The sequence below is a fragment of the Hydra vulgaris genome, chromosome 04 (genome assembly GCF_038396675.1).
Source record: "Hydra vulgaris chromosome 04, alternate assembly HydraT2T_AEP".
Taxonomy (NCBI): Eukaryota; Metazoa; Cnidaria; class Hydrozoa; order Anthoathecata; family Hydridae; genus Hydra; species Hydra vulgaris.
In genome coordinates, this window is record NC_088923.1 from 44712263 (window position 1) to 44734395 (window position 22133).

Genomic DNA, 22133 nt, shown 5'->3' on the forward strand with positions numbered 1-22133 from the left:
AAATTTGGTCCTAGAATATGCAAGATATCAATTGCACAGGTTTCAGAAATATCTGCTAAACTTAATTTTTTTAATGGTAAACTTTCCTCAGACTTTGCAAGGCAACCACCATCTTTAGAAGATTTATTATTTTGGCAACAGAAGGTAGGGAGTTTTTACTTTGTTTAGGTGTTATTGTTTGAAAAAATATTGTTTCAAATGCAATACATTAACATTTTTTAACATTAGGCATTGCAATGCGTATTTTATTATTTTTTAAATGATGAATTCTGCAACTACAATCACGACTCTGCCCACAATTTGTTAGAATATTTTTGCTAGAAAGCCAAGTTTTCATACGGGGATACATTTTGTGTATACAATGTTAATTGCATTATAAATATTCATAAAGATGTCAAAAATTTTGGCTGTTCTTTTAATAAGCTGTTTTCTTTTCTTTTCAAAATCATATGCAAACATTAAAGAGTACACTTTGAAAGTCCTATAGTACAAGTAGCAAAACAAGTTTCTGAGTTTGAGAATTTAGTTTTCATGAAGAATTTAAAGTCCCAGAGATATAAAGTAAGTACTCGTTTTCGTAATTTATTGTTTATATTAGAGGGCATCATGTTCTGTTTTGTTAAAGAGTTTGAGAGAGAAAACTATATATTAAGCCACTACCAAAATATACTTTTTTTCTCAGATCATATTGGCTCACTTTGGGATTTGTTGTACATATTATTGTAAGACAATCCTGAAAATTTTAAACCGATTGGATTTAGGGCAATTTTGGGAAATGGTTTTAAAGTTTTAAAGTATTTTCTTGTTTTCAATGAATTATTCATTTTTATCGCATTCTCAATATTTATTATACTTTAGTACAAACTTTGATACAAATATTCTTTCCATTAGAATATTTGAATATTATGGAATGAATATTTATCACATAATCTTAAACACTGGGACAGGAACAGGGGAAAGAGTCCTCCCCCCCCCCACTTTTTTAAAACTATTTTTTCATTCAAATTTTGTTTCTGGTTGCCTAGCCCCCGTTTATTTCTGAAATTACCGCGTCCAACGTTTTTCTGCACAAGGGTGATTTCGAAGTTAAGGGTAGAGAGAGATTTGCCATTTAAAAAAAAATTATTCTTGGCAGTAGTCAAGTCAAGGATGCCCTTGGTCTTAGGTATGTGAACCAAATTAAATTAAAAAAAACATCAACTAAACTACTCCATGTATCAGCGTTAAAGTTAATAGGCATAATTAGTTATGCTTCTATTTTTGGTTTGACTTCAGGATTTATTTCTCTAGATTGCCTTATGTGCAAAACTTGCCTAATAGCTTGAGCCCTTATATATTTTTCATCATCTAGCAACATAGCATATATAAAGTTTTCTTGAAGACAGCAATAAGAGTTTCCTTGAAGATTTTGAAAAACAATTTGTTGTATATTGTCTGCCTAATTTTTAACAAGCTCTATTGTCTTATGAAGAAGTCTAGGAGCATCTTTATAAAGACCAGACCTTTTATGGGCAAACCACATGGGGCAATATACTTGGACTATATACTTTGTAATTGTACACAACTCATCTGTAGGATTCTTCACTCTTGCATTAATCATTAATATTCTTAAAGCTTGAGTTAACCATCTGGCATTAGTAAACAAGTCCTGGTTTTTTCATTGAATATTTTGGAGATATTAAGCCTTTAGATATTCCGATACAATAACCGTAAAGTTTACGTTGATCTGTACTAAGATAAGATAAAATATTAAAGTTGACGTCGGAATAAATCTCTGAATGAATTGGAACAAAATCAACTATTGCTAAATCATGCAAATCATCTGCAGAAGCTTTTTAACCAATAGGGCCCTTATATTTCTTTGGATCGTTACTTTTACCATCTACTTTAGCTATGACATGGCAAAGTGGTAACTCATTTTGGTGAAGTACACATCCTATTAAATGGATTCGTCGGTTTAAAAGCCTTTCTAATGTCATAACTGAGCCATTATCTGCACCAGTATTAGCAGAAGTATTATCAAGAACAATGGCTTCCAAACTAATAAGGCTGTTGCATTTTTCGAGTATTTTTAGTGTCTCGGTTGCCATAGTAATTCCTGTTCCATTTTTTATTTCAATATGAGTTAAATATTTTTAGAAAAAGGTCCACTTTCTGCAGCAAAAGTTAAGTGATGCTCATTCTTTACTGTTCTATTAATAACAGGTTTTGCATAATGATCATATCCTAATCTATGCGCTAATGTATTTTTGTCTTTTTTACTATTAACTCCAATGACTTTCAAATGAAAAACTTCTGAACTGTATTTTTCACTAATCATGGTTGAAACTTGCTGTTAAGTGTCAAATATCTTTTTTTCAGTAATAATTTGTGATCAGTAATTCTAAGTTATAATTTGATAGTCTATCAAGGTAGCAGTTGCTATGGCAGATGTTGCAGCGTCATTAACTTCAAACCTGATAGCAGCTTTGGCAATTTTAGTTAAATCTGTGTAATTATTTTTTACACAGTGGTTCTGTAAAATATTCCTGATTCTGATTTTTACAATCATCATTGTTATCTATTTCCATATCATAAGTTTCACTGATAAAATCATTATCTGAATGAAGTGCCGTTTCACTTGTTAAATTAATTTTCTCCTTACTTCATTTTTTTGCGATCTTGGCTGTCTCTTTCTTATCAATTTGGCCTATCTGCCAGGTTCTAAAGGAGCCTTGCTTAACATTACGATCCTTGAAATACCCTCGTTCTAGAACCGGAACCTTAAATTAAAAAAATTCATTTTATAGCTAATAGCTAATTTAAAATAATAAAAAGCATAAAAAATGATAATACAAAAAAAAAATGTAAGCTGTTGGCTTTCTTCACAGAGACATACATAGTGGTTGTCAGAGCAACCTTTGCATTGAAAATTTATAAAGGGCAATATATATAATAAAATATAATGCCATAACTTGAGAAGAAATAAAAAACCATACAGCTGTAAAATTTGTTGGCAGTTCAGTCACAAATTTGTTTGAACAAACATATTGTTTAATATTGTGGTTTTTTGAAAATGTAACTTCAAATCACAATTTAAAAGAGGAAGTTCACATCTGCATGTTGATATATCAAATAACTTTAAAAGGTTATTTTCTAACCAACAAACACTGTTTTTATGCTTTGAAGCTTTGGATCGTTCACCTGCAATTACTTTTTGAAATGTTCTCGGTAACTTATTTCTTAGAGGTTTCTCCTTCATTAGTGGAAGATTTGGATTCACTTTTTTCCAAATTTTTAAAATTTCTTCACTTACTTTTACAACTATGGCAGGAGAATGAATTTTTTAGTTATAATCATTTCTTTTTCAACCTTATAAGCATATTGAATAATCTGTTTATATGTTGGAAGATCAAAAACCAAACGAACTCGTTGTTTGTTGGTTGCTCAGCATATCTTTCACTTTCATGTCTAGATATAGTATTATGGGTTTATTTTCTTGATGGTTTCCCAGATGCACATTTTGCATTCATTTTTAATATTTAAATTCAGTCTGAAAAATATTTTGTTATAAACTTATTATATAAGATAATAACATGTGAAATTACCATAAATACCATAAAAATACCATACAGAAGCAAAATATATGGCTAATATAGATACTTTATCCGTATTAAATTTTATTTATTATTTTATATTATAAAAAATTGCAAAAAGTATCTATTTCCTAACAGAAAAAACGGAAACTCATTTAAAAATGGCGAACTTGTTGTTATTATACTAATTTATGACGCGGAAATAATATTTTAAGCGACGTTCTGTTCTTTTTCGCATTACTTAAATGAAACCATGAAAATGTAATTTGTTTTGTTTTCCCCCAAAAAATGACTAAGTTTTGAAATTTTTTAAATTGCAAATAATTTTATTGAATATATATATATATATATATATATATATATATATATATATATATATATATATATATATATATATATATATATATATATATATATATATATATATATATATATATATATATATATATATATATATATATATATATATATATATATATATATATAGTACATTTCCTAAAGTGAGCCGAGTGTTGACTTTAACTTGGTAGTGGCTTACTGTATATGATACTTTTTTTTTTTTTTTATTCACCTCCGAGAAGGCCATTACAGATGAGGAGGCTGCTTAATAGTGGTTATAATTCTCTCTCAGCTCTATAACTCCGAAACACAAACCTTGACGAACAAGGTCGCTGCGCGGAGATGCACGGTACTACCTTTAAGAATGACTAACTTTTGTCTTTGTTTAAAAGTCTAATTGATTCTAAGGGGTTTAATGTTGGAATAACAAACATAAACATGATTTTTTTTTGTCAGAAAATATTATGCAAGTCAAAACTTATTAGAAAAGCTGTTTCTTTACCCTATAAATATGGTTTAATTTGTATGTCGTTAGTTTATGAATTTATATGATTATATTCAAAATTGATCTTTGTTTTAAAATAGATCTGATGTTCGTAAACATAATTTTTTTTTCATAATATGAAAGTTTAAAATATGGCATGTTTAATAATAAAAAAATGCACTTTAACACAACACAAGTATATATATATGTACATGTAGTCAAAAATTAAATTTTCAGATTTTGTCTGGGACAACCTCTAGTCCTGTTCCTATTGATCTCATGAACTCATGTGCAAAATTTCATAAAAATATTCCTTCATTAAAGGGTGCCACATGCCAACTGATAAAATCACATGTACGCGATAGAAAAGATTAAATTAAATTAAATTAATGTGTTGTTGAATATTATTGAAATCTTTAAATAAATTTTTTTATCTGTAAATCCATTTTGAACACAAGCAGAAGTCTTTTCAATGAGGTGTACTCTTTATGTTTTTTTTGAGAATCTGACCAGTTGTTAAATTTATCAATTAATTAATGTTTTGTATATGAAAAATATTTATAAATTTCCAAATACAGATAAAAAAAACAGAATTTTTACTTCATATCATTTTTAGAAATTTGTTACATTCAAATAGTTAAATTTTTATAGTGCTTAATTATTAATTACTTAGCTGCAGCCCACTTACTTATTTTTTCTATCCCAGAATTCCTTGTAATTTGCCACCAAACCGCCATTTTGTATGTTTATCCCTATCAGACTACCAAATTAATTATGTTAACTAAAAAATTTTATTTTTAACAATTTTGCAGTGGAATATCTCAATTGTGAAAAGTCAGTATACATTTAAGTTTTATTTTGTAATATAAATTATGTAAACTACTTTGAATTTTATTATATATATTCATATCTCTAAACTCAAAAAAGATACTGAATAATGGATATCACTAAATATAAACTAAATGAATAAAATTTTATAACTTTTGCAACTCACATCATGCTTATTGCATAACTTTATTTGTAGTTTTCTAGATTAATAAATATCAGAAAATGTCACAACCAAAACCTGCAACTAGATCTGCAACCGAAATTTACCTTCTCGGTTTCACAAATGCCTCCATTAATGGTACTAGACTACCATCACGAAAGCAAGCATTACAGTTTTTCTTCCATCAGTTGAAAATAAACAAAAAAACCGTGCGAGAAAGTTCGGACATTACTATTAAAACAGTTGCTGATTTTTGGAACAAAGCTTACATAGAGAAAATATACAACGAGTGGAGAAATCTACAAAAGGCTTCAAAAAGAGGAGGAGCAACTCAGATAGCGAAAGAAACAGCCTTTGTTGCATCATTTGAAGATACGTTCGACATTTCTCATGTTGATGCCGAGAGGCTTATACAAAATCCAGAAGACAAACTTTTTCTTAAAGCTCAGCTTGGAAATGGAAGACACTTAAGTTCAATGGCACAAATAGACAGAAAATTGGCAGTCAAGTTGAAGCGTAAACATGAGAGACAAGAGGCTATAAAAGCCAGAACAGAACGAGAAAAATTGAGACATGCTGTCAGCAACGGTGAAACTGTAGTTGAAACATTTGAATCAGATTCAGAAAAAAGTTGCAATGAGAACGAAGATTCTGACCATGACTCAGCAGTGACACCGCAGACAAAACGACCTCGTCCAAAAATATTGTCAGTCCACAAGTTGCAGCAGCTTTAGATCGAACGAAGATCAGCGACCGAAATGCGGTTTATGCTTTGACTTCATTCTCAGTTGCTGTTGGTCAAAACCCAAGTGAACTAGCTCTGAATCGCTAGTCAATTCGACGCAATAGAATGAAACATAGAGACGAAACAATTTTGAAATTGAAGGAAAGTTTTGGTGAAAATATTAGGGATGTTCCACTCGTAGTGCATTGGGACGGCAAGTTACTCCCTGATATATCAGGAAAACATGAAAAATAGATCGCTTGCCTATTCTTGTTTCGGGTCAAGGTGTAAAACGTCTATTGAATGTGCCTAAGCTCCCAAATGGCACTGGAGAGGCAATGGCAAATGCATTTGTAACAGCAATCAACGACTGGAATCTTGCAGAGAATATAAAAGCCATGTCTTTTGACACTACAGCCAGTAATTCTGGGATTCGCTCTGGTGCAGCAGTTCTTATTGAACAAAAGATGAATAAAGAGCTGCTTCATCTTGCATGTCGGCACCATATTTTTGAAGTTGTTCTTGGAGATGTGTTTAACTCATTAGCTGGACCATCTACTGGACCAGACATTTTGTTGTTTAAAAGGTTTCAAACAGCATGGCCATCAATCGTTCGTGACAGATATGAAGACGGTATATCAGATCCTGAAACAGCTTTAGTTTTTAGCAGCAACAGAGAAATGATGAAAGAAGCTATTGATTTCATTCAGAACTGCTTGCTGACAGAGAACCAGCCTCGTGATGATTATAGGGAACTTTTAGAACTGTCTTTGATCTACCTGGGTCGTATTCCTCCTCGCGGGGTTCATTTTATGGCTCCTGGGGCTATGCATCGGGCCAGATGGATGGCCAAGGCTATTTATTCAATCAAAATTTTTCTCTTCAGATCCCAGTTTCGCATGACGAAGCGTGAAATAAATTTATCACGTTTCTTGAATATTTTTGTCTGCTTTGTCTATCTCAACTCATGGTTTACTGCTTCGCAGTAATGCTTTGATGATCGTGTTGATGCAGCTACAAAATACGAGATGGTAAATGCAATGAAAACAAAAACTGGAAATGGAATTCCTGCAAAACGTGTTCAACTACGTGAAAACAACATTTCATCATCAGAGCTTGCTGATTTCATTAACTCGAACACCATGAGGTTTTTTGTAATACTGGGCATCTCAACTTCTTGGCTCGAATTGGATTCATCTTTGTGGAACGAGGACCAAGTTTTTATTGCAGCTAAGCATTTTGTAGCCGGTTTGAGCGTTGTGAATGACAGAGCAGAGAGAGGAGTTGCTCTTATCCAAGACTTTAACCAAATTCTAACAAAAGATGAAGGACAAAAGCAAGCACTTCTCCCGGTTGTGTCTGAGCATCGAAAACAGTTTCCAGATGCCAAGAAATCCACTGTTGTTAAACAGGACTAAATAGTCATTTTTCCATTCAAAACAAGATGAAAAACTAAAATGATATTGAAATTATAGTTAATTTTTCATGGTTTTCAATGTTCAATACTTTGTTATTTAAAAACTTTTGAATTAAAATAGTTTATATAAAATTTTTTTTTAAAGTGCTAACAGCCATTAGCGTCAACCTTAGTGAAACTATCAACCCTGTGTGGCACCCCTTAATGATGAAATATCCTTTTGCACATAAGTTTGTTATGCTAAAAGGAACAAAAATAGAGGTTGCCCCATCAATTTACTTTGAAAAAGTTTTTTGAGCACCACCCTAATATATATATATATATATATATATATATATATATATATATATATATATATATATATATATATATATATATATATATATATATATATATATATATATATCAGTTATCAGCACGGAAATCACAGATGTATTCGGCAGCATGTGAATCTGTACTTGAGCATGCCTCATGAGCCCAAAGCTAACAGACAGAGCACATAATCCACTTTTCTCTCGGAGTGGACCGGATTGGACGGATCGGAGAAATGATAACTTTTTTTTTTTTGCCGATTTATGAAAAAATTTGCTGATTGTTGAGAAAAGTAAGATTACTATGTAATATTTTTTAAACATGATAACTTGTATTATTCATATATTTTATTAATGGTTTTATTACAATCTCGTTCTATAGATTTTAATACCAATATGTCCAGAAGATCAGCAAAAACAAAAAGAGTTTCTTTAAATACACAGCAGGAAGTACATCACAAATAATCTAGTATGAATATTTTATTATGTAATAATATTATTATAATAACGAATGTAAAAAAAGTTGTTGGATATGCTATGATTTCAAAATTGTTGATATTGTTACTTTGAAAGACATTTACATTAGTTCAAAATAGAAATCAATCTAAATTTTTTTTTTCGAAGAAAATGAAGCAGAACCCTTGTCTATTGCTAATAAAGGTGATTTTAGTTTTTTAGCAATTTCATACTTTTTAACTCTGTTTTGAAATCTTATAAATGATTTTAGAAATTGTTAACATTGTTATTGCAAAAAACATCAATAAAGAAAAATGTCCTATGTCTGAGGCTAGTGAGTTAAAAATGTTTTTATTAGCTATTGGGACATTCTAGTTTTATTGATTCTATTGTGCCAATATAGCTAATACTTTTACGTATCTTTTAGAGTACCGAAAGCAATCAATTGAGCTATTAATCAAAATTAGTGACGGACTAAACCATTTATTGTACACACTAAGTGTCAATGGAGTCATTAATATAGTTAAAGTGAATGACATTTCAAACCTATATGCTGCAAATGATGAATTGAAAGACGCAGCTGTACGAGGAAATGCTGTAAGCTAACTAATTTATTTAACAGTCAGGTGTTAAATAAACCAGGGCTTATAGGTTTCCCATTAGGCCACTGTCATGTATGAAATATCACTTGGCTCAGTGTGTTGTTCCTATATTGTATATATGTATTAACTAAATGTCGCAAAAAAATTTTTTTCTAAATATTTAGATTTTTTGGGAAATACAAAAAAAAACACTTACAATTTTCACAATGGAGCTACTTTGTGTCAGGAAACAAAACACTTTCAGATCGTTTAAAAGTTATGATATTGGAAAATTTACAGTAAACATGCGCTTTATGGTTGATAAAAAAATTATGTGGATACATGTGGATACATAATCAAAGGATCTAAAATCGAGAAAAAACAGAGTCGAGAAAAATCGAGAAAAAACTCCGTCAAAGTCGAGAAAAGATCGGAGTCTCGATGAAACTTTGTTATAAATTAAAAAATTAAACTATCTAGTTGATAATTAAACATTGTTCTTATATTTATTTTTTTTAATTTTGTATATTTCGATTTATAATTAATAATAAACTTTTAAAAAATTTATGTTTATATATTTCTTAGAACTTAGATATTTTACTTATCACAATCTTTTAACGAACAAGTTATATCTAATAAATGGCACTCTAACCGGCATTGGTTAGGAAGAAGGCGTGAACTTTCAGTTAAATGCCCTTCCGCGGTGCTTTGTAATAAAGACTTCTTGGGGTACTTATAGTAAAAACTAAAAAAAAAAAAAATTTAAAACAGCATTTATTCTGAAGATCTTTTAAAATAATATTTTAAAAAGATGAAAACATCTATCATTTCATGAGAAAGTGAACTACGAAGTTTTGCGACAAATCTGGAACACGAGGAGAAAACTCTTTATGCTTCCGAGGAAGTTGCTTCAATTATGTGGAAGGCTTGTTCAAATTTCAAAACCGCTTCTGATTTCACACCAGTTACTTCGTATTCTATCAACTGATCGGTAAAGGTCTTGACTTTTTTTGGCTTTTTAGCTGTTGATTGATTTTGATATAAAACTTCTTGAATTTTGGCAAAAAAAGATGTCGATTGTGATAGTTCTTCTTGTTTGCTTTTAGCGCAATCATCTGATTTTGTTTGGAGACTATTTTCTTTAGCTGCAAATAGTTGATCAAATAATTTTGTAGCATAAACTTGAATATCGTTTTTAGAAGCGTAAAAAAGTGTTGGTTTTTATTTAAAAAAAAAATCGGTTTTGTGCAAATAACGACTCAATGATACCAACATAATGTTTTTACGATTTTCGTATTTGGAGATTAACGCCTCAGCAAAATTAGAACTGATGTTAGTTTCTAGTTCCTTCAATTTCCTTACTAACGTTTCCATAACGATTTCACACTCCAAAATTGTTGTATTTGGTTTTTCCAAGCGAACTGCAGCGTCAGCAATGACCTCCAATAAGTCATACAGCGATTTTAAGAAATCCAAGTCAATTTCATCTAACATGTATAAGCAGTTTATTTCTAGTTCTTGAGTGTTTTTTTTTACAGCTTCTAAGCAATCCAAAAATCTTTTGATCATCTAAAAAAAACTGTTCCATCTAGTGCGGTTGTCAAGCAACAGTCATGAAAAGATCCGTAAACTTTGTGTATTATTCTTTTAAGGACTTCATATCGAAACGATGAATATTTTAAAAACTTAATTAGTATTCGAAGTTTCCGTAAATTTTTTTCGATATTTTCATATTCAATCTCATTCTCCAAATATTCAATAAAAACTCTCCTTCAGTCTCTCCATCAGTTTCCGTTTCTGTTTCAATATCCGATTCAGTTTCTTTGTTCACAGTTTCGCGACAGTCTTTTTTAGCGTATATCGAATCACAAACACTCAAATGAATTGGACTATTCTGGCAGATTTAATGTGGAAACTTAAATATGGTACCCAATTTCACCATCCAGCTACAGCCATCCGTAGTTTTACCTGCAACATCTTCATCATCTATACCGAATTCTTTTAATTTTTGCATTATCAAAATATTTAATGTTTCGGCAGAACAAGGAGTTGGTAATCTTACCATTCCTAAACAATATGTTCGCTCGTAATGAACATTTAAATTGCAGTATCTTCTACCTCTATTGCTACACCATTTGTCACCTGTTAGTCCAAATTTTTCTCCTTTTGCTTTCAATGTAGCCAATTCAGCTATCATTAAACATTTGGCTTCAGCATGAAACATCCTAATTTTTTCTGAAATTGTGAACACTGACTTGGTCAAACTATGCCCATAATTTTCAAAAAGCATTCTAAGTGTTTCAGATTGAGTTATGGACCTAATCGAATATCCATCAAGAGCTGTCAACTTGGCAAGAAGATAGTTTAACGACATCTTAGTCAAAACTGGTCTGGAACTGGATGGTTTTAAATCTATTTTTTTGCAACTTTTGACGTGACCAATTAGGCCGTTTGTGCTGCTTCCGAGACAAACGATTCTTTTATGGCACTTTTTGCAATCTCCGTATTTCTTATCATTTACCACAACTTTATCAAAGTATTTCCACGCTTCCGAAGCCGATTTTCTCTATAAAAGAAAAATTATCAATTTGACTGTGGTAGATCTTTGTTCTTAATTTTATTATTATCACATTTTAAGTTAATAATTAAGTTACTTATTCTAATAGGTAAGTGTAATAAAACATTAACTATTATTTGTTATCAGTTTGTTATCAGTTGTTAACATTTTATTACATAATTTTGCCACAATTCACAGTGGGCCGAAAATTAGACTTATAGTGGACAAACTTATTTTGATCATACGATATACGACATTATTGTTAAAAAAAAATGTATTATATGTTTAAAACTTACCTCGTTGTTACCTCGACCGGTTTTTGTATATATTATAAATAATGATCTCGACTTAAATTTTTTTTTTGTTAAGGTAAACTATTAAATAGTTAAAATACATAAACTAATATCACACCCGCATAATATTTTAAAAGTTGCTTTTACAATCTTTGCTTAAAAATTAAAAAATTCTTGCTTTTTTAATAAAAAAAAAGATATTTTATTATGGGTATTGAGGTTTACCTCCTCCAGCTAATTGCCATATAGAGGCCACATACCCGGGCCAGCAAAGACAAGTTCAGCTCACTAAAGAGCGTCATCACCAGCATTGCTGACCAAGAATAAGGGAATTTAATAAGAACGAAGTAAGTTAGAGTGAAAGTCAGAAGAAGTTGAGTTAGAAAGATAGCTTAGAGTAAGCGGGACATATATTGCACGAGGTATTAGAATGTGCAAATTTTAATAAATGAATAAATGTATTTATACATATATTATTAAAAGATATTTTTTATGCAATACATTTTATTATACCACAACTGATTTTTGTGGATTTAAAAACTTTTATTCTTAAAAAGATACTATTATACTCAAAAGAATTTTGAGAATAGTACAATGGAAAAGTACGAGAATGTTTTATTATATGGTTTTGAATAGAATAAGCTTTTTTTTTTGAGGTTTTTTTAACCACCACCACTAGGTCCACTGTTCATTACTAATTGCTTTGTGATGTAAATTAGTGTTGCTATTGAACAAAGAGAACACTTATATTTTGAAAACAACATGAACTATTGTAAAAGCAGCATAGAAATAAAATAAGAATTTAATTATTTTACAAGTAAAATTTATATTTTCTAAAAACCTCGTCGAAGTTCCGTCGAGGTTTCTCGATTTCTCTCGAACTCCGAAACTCCGAAAAACCGAGAAAAATCCGACTAGACGGAGTTCCAAATGGATTCTTTGTACATAATATGTAAACACTTAAAAAAAAATTATTTTGTTTATTATGTATTGCATGTTACGCATTTGCTATGTTTTTTTATATATAGTGGAGCTGTTATGTATTAAATAACATTAATAGTTGTATCATGCTTTTAATTCGATAAATAAAGTTATTATTTGCTTATATCATGCTTTAACTTGGTCTCTATTTAATAATTAGTCTAATAACTCAATAATACATAAGAAGTTATTTATATAATGTTTCTATGTGGAATTGTAACATTTTTTGTTTATAAAATATTCAAATTTCCAAAATATATTTTACTTTGATAAACTAAATGAAAGATCCTCACTTTATTTTTTAACTAAATATTGAATTCATATTGTGATATCAGCAAGAGCCTCAAAAAGCTTAAAAGACCTATAAAGGCTCTAGTAGAAAGAATATTTAGTAGAAAAGATTCAGTAAAAAACCTTATAACTTGCACGTGAGTAATTTGCCAGCTTACAAACAACTCATTCAATATGGTTACAAGTTTGAGAAAGATTTATTTTACGGGCAGAAACAAACTTTTGACTTGAAATCAACGTGACAAAAGTCAGTGTTTTTAACCTTTAATAAAAAATTACCCATTAAAAAATAAAATTTACAGAACATTTCAAGCAGTGTTCATTACGCAGGTCCGTTTTTAGGGGTTGAAAACTCTACGTCAATATACAAGACAGTTTCAAAAAAAGTTATAAAAATGTTTTAATTTTCCTGACCTCCCTGAGGGTTGGAGTATTTAAAAAAAAGTCATTTTTGACAATTATTCGTTAAACTGCTATCTTAATAGCGTACCGATATAGGTCTAAAAATAGATTTTCTTCATTTAGCGCAAGTCATTATGGGATTGATATTCGGACAAACAATTTAATTAACATAGAGGTTAAAAGCACTACTAAGCACTGTTGTTGGGGAATTTGCAGATCAGATTCAAGATATAATGAAAAATTACCTCCTGAAACATTTTTTATAGGATTTCCTAAACCTGAAAATATTAAGGAATCAATGACTGACTGGGAAAAACAGCAAAAGCAGATAAAAACATTAAAATCAAAAACATGGCTAAATGCGTGTGGAAGAAAAGACTTTAACAATATTAATTAGATAAAAAAAGACACATATATTTGTTCTTTACATTTTATAGGAAATAATGGACCAACTGAAACTCACCCTAATCCATTATCAGCTACGCTTACTATTAATTAACTTCAAAAGAAATTACAAAAAGGAAAAGCACCAAAAGAAAGAAATCTGGATACTTTATCATTAAAGAAAAAAACTCTTCCATCTTACGAAATATCACAAAAAGTATTTTCAGAAATGTCACTTTGAAGTATCTCCTCCAATATTAAATGAATTTTCTCCAGAAATATCTGGTGAAAATGATTCAGATCTTCATTTAGAAACTCAAAATGACAAAGAAACTCAAACTTATTACGATAAATATAATCTTGGAGCAAAAGTAAAAACAATGGTTCATCGAAATCGAATATCTGATGTCAATGAGCTTATTGTTTGTAATTCTCATGACAAGTGTAACCCTATGTGTTCTTCAAACATTCTTAATGATCCAAGAAAATGTAAATTTTTCATTGGTCTTTATCCAACACATTTTGAAATATTATTTGATTTTCTTGGTCCAGCAAAATATGAACTAAATTACTGGAACTCCATATACTCCAAAAGTATTACACAAAAGAAACCAAGCCAATATATTTTGAACATCAGAGAACAGTTATTTGTTACTCTTTTAAGACTTCGACGGGGTTATAACATTGCCATATTGGCTCATACGTATAATGTTAGTGAGTATGACATACGAAGAATTTTTTTAACTTGGATAATGTTTCTGTTCATCACTTTAAGATTATTAAGTTTTGAAATTTCCACCTCGACAACAAGTTTCTTCCTCAAGTTTTTAAAAATTTCAATAACATAAGATGCTCAGTTGATTGCACTGAATTTTTCTGTGAAGTTCCACGTGATTATGGTAAGCAAGGCAACAGCTATTCATCATATAAGCATCATTGTACTATGAAATGTCTAACTGCTGTAAATCCTAGTGGAGCTGCTTGTTATGTTCCAAACCTTTTTGAAGGAAGTATTGATGATGTCACAATCTATAAACAGTGTGGTTTTTTATCTTTTATTAATCCTGTTGACAGTTAGTTATTAGTGGATAAAGGCTTTACAATACAAGATCTCCTGCTCCCAAAACAAACGACAGTATATATTCCTGCATTTCTTGGAAAACGAAAATTTCTTACTAAAGAAGAGTTAATTGCAATAAAATGTATTGCTAAAGCACGTATTCATATTGAACGATTTAATGAACGTTTAAAAAAATTTAGACTTATCAATGGAACCATTCCACAAAAACTTAGCCCTATTGCTTCACAGCTAGTTTATGTTGCAGCTTGCCTTGTTACCCTTTCAAGATTATTTATGCATGTAAATCATGGTTTTTTAAATTAAAACAGCTATTTTCATAGCCACATATCTTAATAATTTCATTATTGGTTAATAACTGTCTGCTTTTAATATTGTTTAAGTATATATATATATATTAGGCCATCCCATTTTGACCCTCATGAACGAATTTTATTTCACGGAGCGTCTCAAAATGTTCCTAAGATATTGCTTTGTTAACGAATTTTTTTTTTTTTTTTTTCTGGATGAGTATTTATTCTCGCGCCATTCGTTTAAAGTTTAACTTTTTTACATTTTTTGAGTTTTTATGGGCAGTTTCAAATGATCAGCGCGAATAGAAATTTATAAACCTTTAACAATTTAACTTCGTCAATACAAAGAATGGAAGGTTTTTTATCCATACCGATTGTGCGCATTTTTATTATTATCATATTTGTTACCAGGTGGTACTATAGAAACGCAAAAATCGGGTAATATTTAAAAAAAGCGCAGTTAAGAAAACAATTTTTTTATCGAGCTACTTAACAATTTTTAATTTTAAAAAATCTAATATTACCACCTCAAGTAAGTTTATTATAACAACATAACATAATAATGCATGTTATATTTTATAGTTATAGTTAAATGAATTAGGTTATTTAAACATTTATAATATTTTAAATAAACTTTTAAAAAATTTTAAACTTCATACAAATTATGAAAATGTTTATAGTGATTAACATTATTATCAATGAGTAACATTATGAAATTTTGTTTTAAAGCTAGCTATGACAACAAAAGTATCTGAGGTGTATCCCTGTCCCAAAAAGGGGTTTAAAAAAAGAAGATCGAGTCGCAAGAACATGTTCCTAGTTAACGTCACTCTGGATAGAATGGAAACAAACCAGCTGCCCCTAAGGATTCACGTTTTCCAACGCTACTTATTTTTAAGAGAACAATTTTCAAAGAAAGCACTGAAGGATCTCGTCGCTTGTCCTTTAATGTCCAAAACTTTCAAGTAAGCTTTTAGCTTTAGAAATCAATAGATAAGAACGTTATTTCATGTTTTATATCAAATATATTAAAGGTAATTTAATAAGTTATGTTTTTAATTTACGGAAGTTCTTCATAGATTAAAATGCATAACAAACAATGAATTTTGCAATGTCAGTTGTATCCTTTCCGGAATCTTAATTCCTTGGAGAAAAACTGGCTTCAAAGTCATCAGTGACAAAAGGATGATGTATCATGTCAAGAAGTATGTAGAAAAGTACATAGCATTCAAGAAATCCCAGAAAAAAATTGGAATTGGTTATATTGAGACAAGAAATAAATTTGAGAAATCAATGACAGGTAGGGGATAAATATTAAATGTTAAGATTTTCTAGTCAAAAAGCCAGTACTAAGCTAATTTATTGTGAAGTAAATAGTTTACTTTTTCTTGTTCTTACCTAATAAAATTAAATTTAAAGGATTATTTTGGGCTGAAGAAGACATTACGCTTCTTGAACGTAGTTTAAAGACTGATAGGCTAAGACTGGAAGCAGATAAGATTGAAGATTTAACCTTCATACGGGACCAGCTAAGTTGCAGAAAGATGGTGATTGGAGCGTTGGACGGTTGGTTTGTAGATGTTAGTAATAGATCTGCATCAAGAAATAACTCTAAAACCTCTGGTATAGTAAAAAAAACTTTCCATGATTTCTCCGGATTTTCCTCTGAAAGTGAAATGATTACTGATGACTCTAATGATACATGTTCCCAAGATGATTTTAAGATTGGTAACGCATCAAAGAAGAAGACAGTTAAAAATATGACTCTAAAGATACCAAAAGACATTTTTTCAAAAACTGCCAGAACTGCTATTGGGATGGGAATATCTACTAACCAGGCAACAGCACTTATCTCTTCTTTTCTTTGCAATGCCGGTGGAGATATAGAAAATGTAACATTATCCCACAGCTCAACTCACAGGATTTTTGATACAATAATAAGAAACGATGCTGGTGTTCTTAGAGCAAACATAACCAGTATGGTTAAGACGAGCGGCAAACCCATCATTGTGCATTTTGATAGCAAAATTATCAAAGATTATACGGGTAGCATAGATGAGACAAAAGACCGAATTTGTGTGCTTATAAGGCATGACAATCAGTCCCATCTGTTAGGCGCTCCAGGGTTGGAACACGGCAGTGGTGAGGCTCAGTTCACAGCAATTCAAAATCTATTAGGTTCTTTTGATCTGGGGCAGTTCATCCACGGAGTTTGTTTTGATACCACTGCTTCAAACACTGGCTATTTAAAAGGAGCTTGTGCAAGATTAGCTAATTTTCATGGCCGACCATTGCTCTTGTTAGCCTGCCGCCATCATGTAGGAGAGCTCCATATAAAACACTTTTGCAATAAAGTTGCAGTAAACAAATCTATTGGACCAGAGAATCAACTATTTAAATCTCTAAAGCAGAACTGGCATGGTATTGATGCAAACAACGAGAAGATGCTGTTGAAATTTAATCACCGGAATGTTAAGGGTACCTGGTTGGAGAGGCAGGCTCTATTGGCGCTAAAAACTTGCAAGGACCTGATAGATAAAAACAAGTTAAGAAATAGTCAGGTAAGGTTAAAATAAAGAAATATATTACTTTAGAACAACTTTATACCAAATATATATACCAACTATAAAAATAGAAAGAAGAAACATAAAAGTTTTTAATTATGTTGTAAATTATATACATTGACTTTTGAGAAGCGCAAAGATTATTGTGAACTGGCAGAGCTTGTAGTTATGTTCCTTGAAGAAGATCAGACAGTTAGGTATAAAATTCACAAAACCGGAGCTATTTCACACGCCAGGTTCATGGCAAAGGCATTGTACTATATGAAGTTCAATTTGCTTCTCCCTAAGATCAGACAGGTTCTTTTTCTGAGTGATGAAATTGTCAAAGAGATCAACAGAATGGCTGAATACATTTCTCTTTTCTGGGCATCGTGGTTTTTGACCTGCGAGTTTTCTGATTCTGCAGCTTTTGAAGTAAAACTTAATTTCCTAAATATTTTTATATTAGTCTCGTAATTTAAGAATAATTTGTTTCAAAAAAATACCAACTAAATTGTTTTAGAATAATGACATAAATAAATGACACTTATTACACTAGATGTTAGACGTGTCATTATCAACCTTACTTACTATCTGTATTGCATTATTTTTAACTCACACTCTTAGGATCAACAAAACTATTGGCAGATGTGCCATTACAATGCGTATGAGCCTGCCGCAGAAGTGGTATTAAAATCATGGCGAAACCATATGTGGTATTTGGATCCATCAACCGTGGTGCTGGCGCTAGCATGTTCTAATAAAGATCACTACATCGAAATGGAAAAGATGGCAAAAGTTCTTTATTCAACCCAACGGAGTGGCATTAAAAATGTAGGAACGGTTAGAACCAAAACTAAAATCCTTTCTGATAGCAGTTTTTTGTTTAATATAGATCAACCACCAGGTCTTGAATCATATATATCGCCAGATTCCTGGTTAATTTTTGATAACCTAGGTCATACTTCTGAAAAATGTCTATGGATGAAACTCCCTCAGATTTTTTGGAAAGAATTTCCAGGATACAATGAGTTTCAAAGCTTCGTAAAATCTGTCGAAGTTGTTAACGACTCATCAGAACGTGCAGTAAAACTCATTCAAGATAATGCAGAGCGTGCGAAGAGCGAGGAAAAACTTCAGAACCTTCTCCAAATAAAAACTCTTGGAAAAAGCCATTTAAAAAGACGAAGAATGGATACAAGGAGTCAGTTACAACGCCTGCTCCCTCGCTACTGGCTGTGAGTTATTAATTCAAAACCTTTCCAATATCTCTAATAATTAGAATTACCTTACTGTAGACTCTAAACCTTGAAAATGTATTTAAAAAAAAACTAAATTATGTGATTTTTAGAGATATGTGTCTTAAAGGAAAGAATTTATTATATATATATAATAAATATAATAGCAGCTATGGCAGTACTTAGAGTTCTTACTTTAATATCGGAGGTCTGAGGATTGATGCCGGTTTAGTCATATAAACGACATTTACTAGTAAAAAATTTTCCCGCGGTGCTCTGTGATGAGCACTTAAATTTAATGAGAATTTAAAATAACACACACAAAATCTAAGTAGATATTTTCTGAAATATATCAACACATTTTGATCTAGTTAAATCTACAGCAAAATATTTAAAGTCCTATAACAAATCTTTTGGGGGTAACCATTTTAACTTTGGCTTTGTTTAACCTTAGGTTCCAATAAAAGTAATTTTTTTAAAAACATCATTTGATACCAATAAGAAGTAAAAAAAAAAAATATTGCACCATGACTGAAAATGAACTCATAGATCAACAAAAAGGCACTTTGAAATAACACAAATGTTGATTTTTCTATCAAAATCAGTGAACGGTAGGCATTGTGTATTTCTTAACTCGAAAAGCACAGTGTTTTTTTGGTATGGGAACACATGAAGAGAATATAAATGAAAAAATTAACTGGATTCGACATCAGAATCGATTCGCGCCGTTGTGTTGAAAACTGCTCAATTTTGGTCATAAATTGCCTAGTGCGTAACTTCGAACGACCGGCGCGAATACTTCTAACAGGAAAAAATAAAAAATAAAAAAATTTGACTTATAAATATGACCACTACGCCACTCATTAGCGACTCCGCATGTAATTTGGTTGTCAAAAAAAATTATGGGATGGCCTAATATATATATATATATATATATATATATATATATATATATATATATATATATATATATATATATATATATACATATATATATATATATATGTATATATATATATATATATATATATATATATATATATATATATATATATATATATATATATATATATATGTATATATATATATATATATATATATATATATATATATATATATATATATATATATATATATTAGTAGAAAATCACTTAACAAAAATTTTTTCCATTTAACACTGTGTTTCATCAACAGTGTTTAATGGAAAAAATTTTTGTTAAGTGATTTTCTACTAATATATAATTGCTCTGCTCTTTTAAGAACATTGAGCACTCTATTGTGTAGAATACTTATTAAAGTTGATTATTTATATTATTTATATATATATATACATATATATATATATATATATATATATATATATATATATATATATATATATATATATATATATATATATATATAAATATATATATATATATATATATATATATATATATATATATATATATATATGTATATATATATATATATATATATATATATATATACATACATATGTATTTGTATTCTGGGGTTACTGAAGATTGTTGAATAGAATAGAAGCGTTAACAAAAAAGCATTTTAAAACCTGTTTTGTACCACATAGATGTATCACAAGTCCGTATTTAGTTGGTAAGAGGCTCTGTAATAGAACAACATTTTTAACTACAAAAATTAACTTTTTTTTTTAGTAAGAAGTATAAGGCTGACAAGTAACAAAAATTGAGAATTTTTTTTGCCCAGATCCATTAAATAGGGTTAGGTTTTTCTTTAAATAAATGGTTCAAGTTCTCAAAAACAGAGGGAGGGATGAATTTATCAGACATACAAATAGGTTTAGGGTTATAATTGAAATTTAAGTGATATTTATAGGTCGACATATTTTCAAGTCTTATTACACTTAAAGTTTAGTTTTACCAGCGAGTTTTTTTTTCAGATTTGAGATATAGTTTCCTTGTTGACAAAATATGAAATTTGATAAACGGGATTGTTAATAATTTGGTATAAGGCGTGGGTGATCGCAGGGTTAGGGTCACCTCCCACGCTCCCTGGAACTGTCAAACGGTGCCCCCTATAACATTCAAAAGTGTCTTACATGTATGTAATATGTGTGATATAAGTCACGTAAAACCACTTATAAAGTGTTTTAGTCATAAGTGCGATCTTCAAGAAAATAATTTCTGGGGTTTAAAATAACACACCAAACCCCGGCCGCCCCTATTTGTTGACTTGGCCCCTCCCCCCGCAACTGTAAACCTCAACCGGCCACTGAAATGAGCTTAAGATGGAAAAATTGACTAAAAATTATTATACGTCCTCTGTATATACAGATGACGTACATACTAATTTTAGGCAGTATATACAAAAATTAGGCAGAGTTTTACCAACAATAAGATATGGTATATATATATATATATATATATATATATATATCTATATATGTATATATATATATTTACATATATGCAGGGCCCTAAATCGCTCTATATCGTAATACCCAAATTAATAGAGGCTCAGGATTGTTTACGAAATATTGTTTCGGATTCTTACCAAATGTACATTTTTGGCTCTTTGCCTTAGTTAATAAAATTATTAAGAGTGATTGTTGAATATTCTTTAGAATTACAGGGTTCTTCCTTACGTTTAATAAAATCCTACTGAACCTAGAAGATAATATATTTATTATTTTGATATTTCAACACACTTTTTATATATGTGCGTGTGTTTGAGAGAGAGAGAGTATTTGCAAGGATGTTTAGAAAACTACAAATAAAAAAATGCGAGTCATAAGTTAAATAATGTAAGTAAAGGATATGTAGCTATGAAAATAGCTGTTTTGACAGGATTATAGTCACTGTCTGGGACTGTAAATCATTGATCAACCAAAAATCTTTCAGAGCAGAATTTTAAAAACTATAATACCAGTGGTAAAAATTTACGTGGTACTTTCATTATAAAATACTCTGGTATTATAACTTCTTTCTAAAATTTGCATGTATAAGATAAAATTTCTGTTTGAATATCATCATTTTTAAAAATTCTTTTTATATGAGGATTAGCAATACCAGCATCTAAAACAAAGTCACAAAAGTTAGCTCCTATCAAATGAAGTTGCAACTGTATTTGATAGTAGTATGACATAAAATTATTTTGTTTGACATAAAATTATTTTGTTGTCTTTAACAGTAAAACATTGATTCTTTTACACTTTTCAAA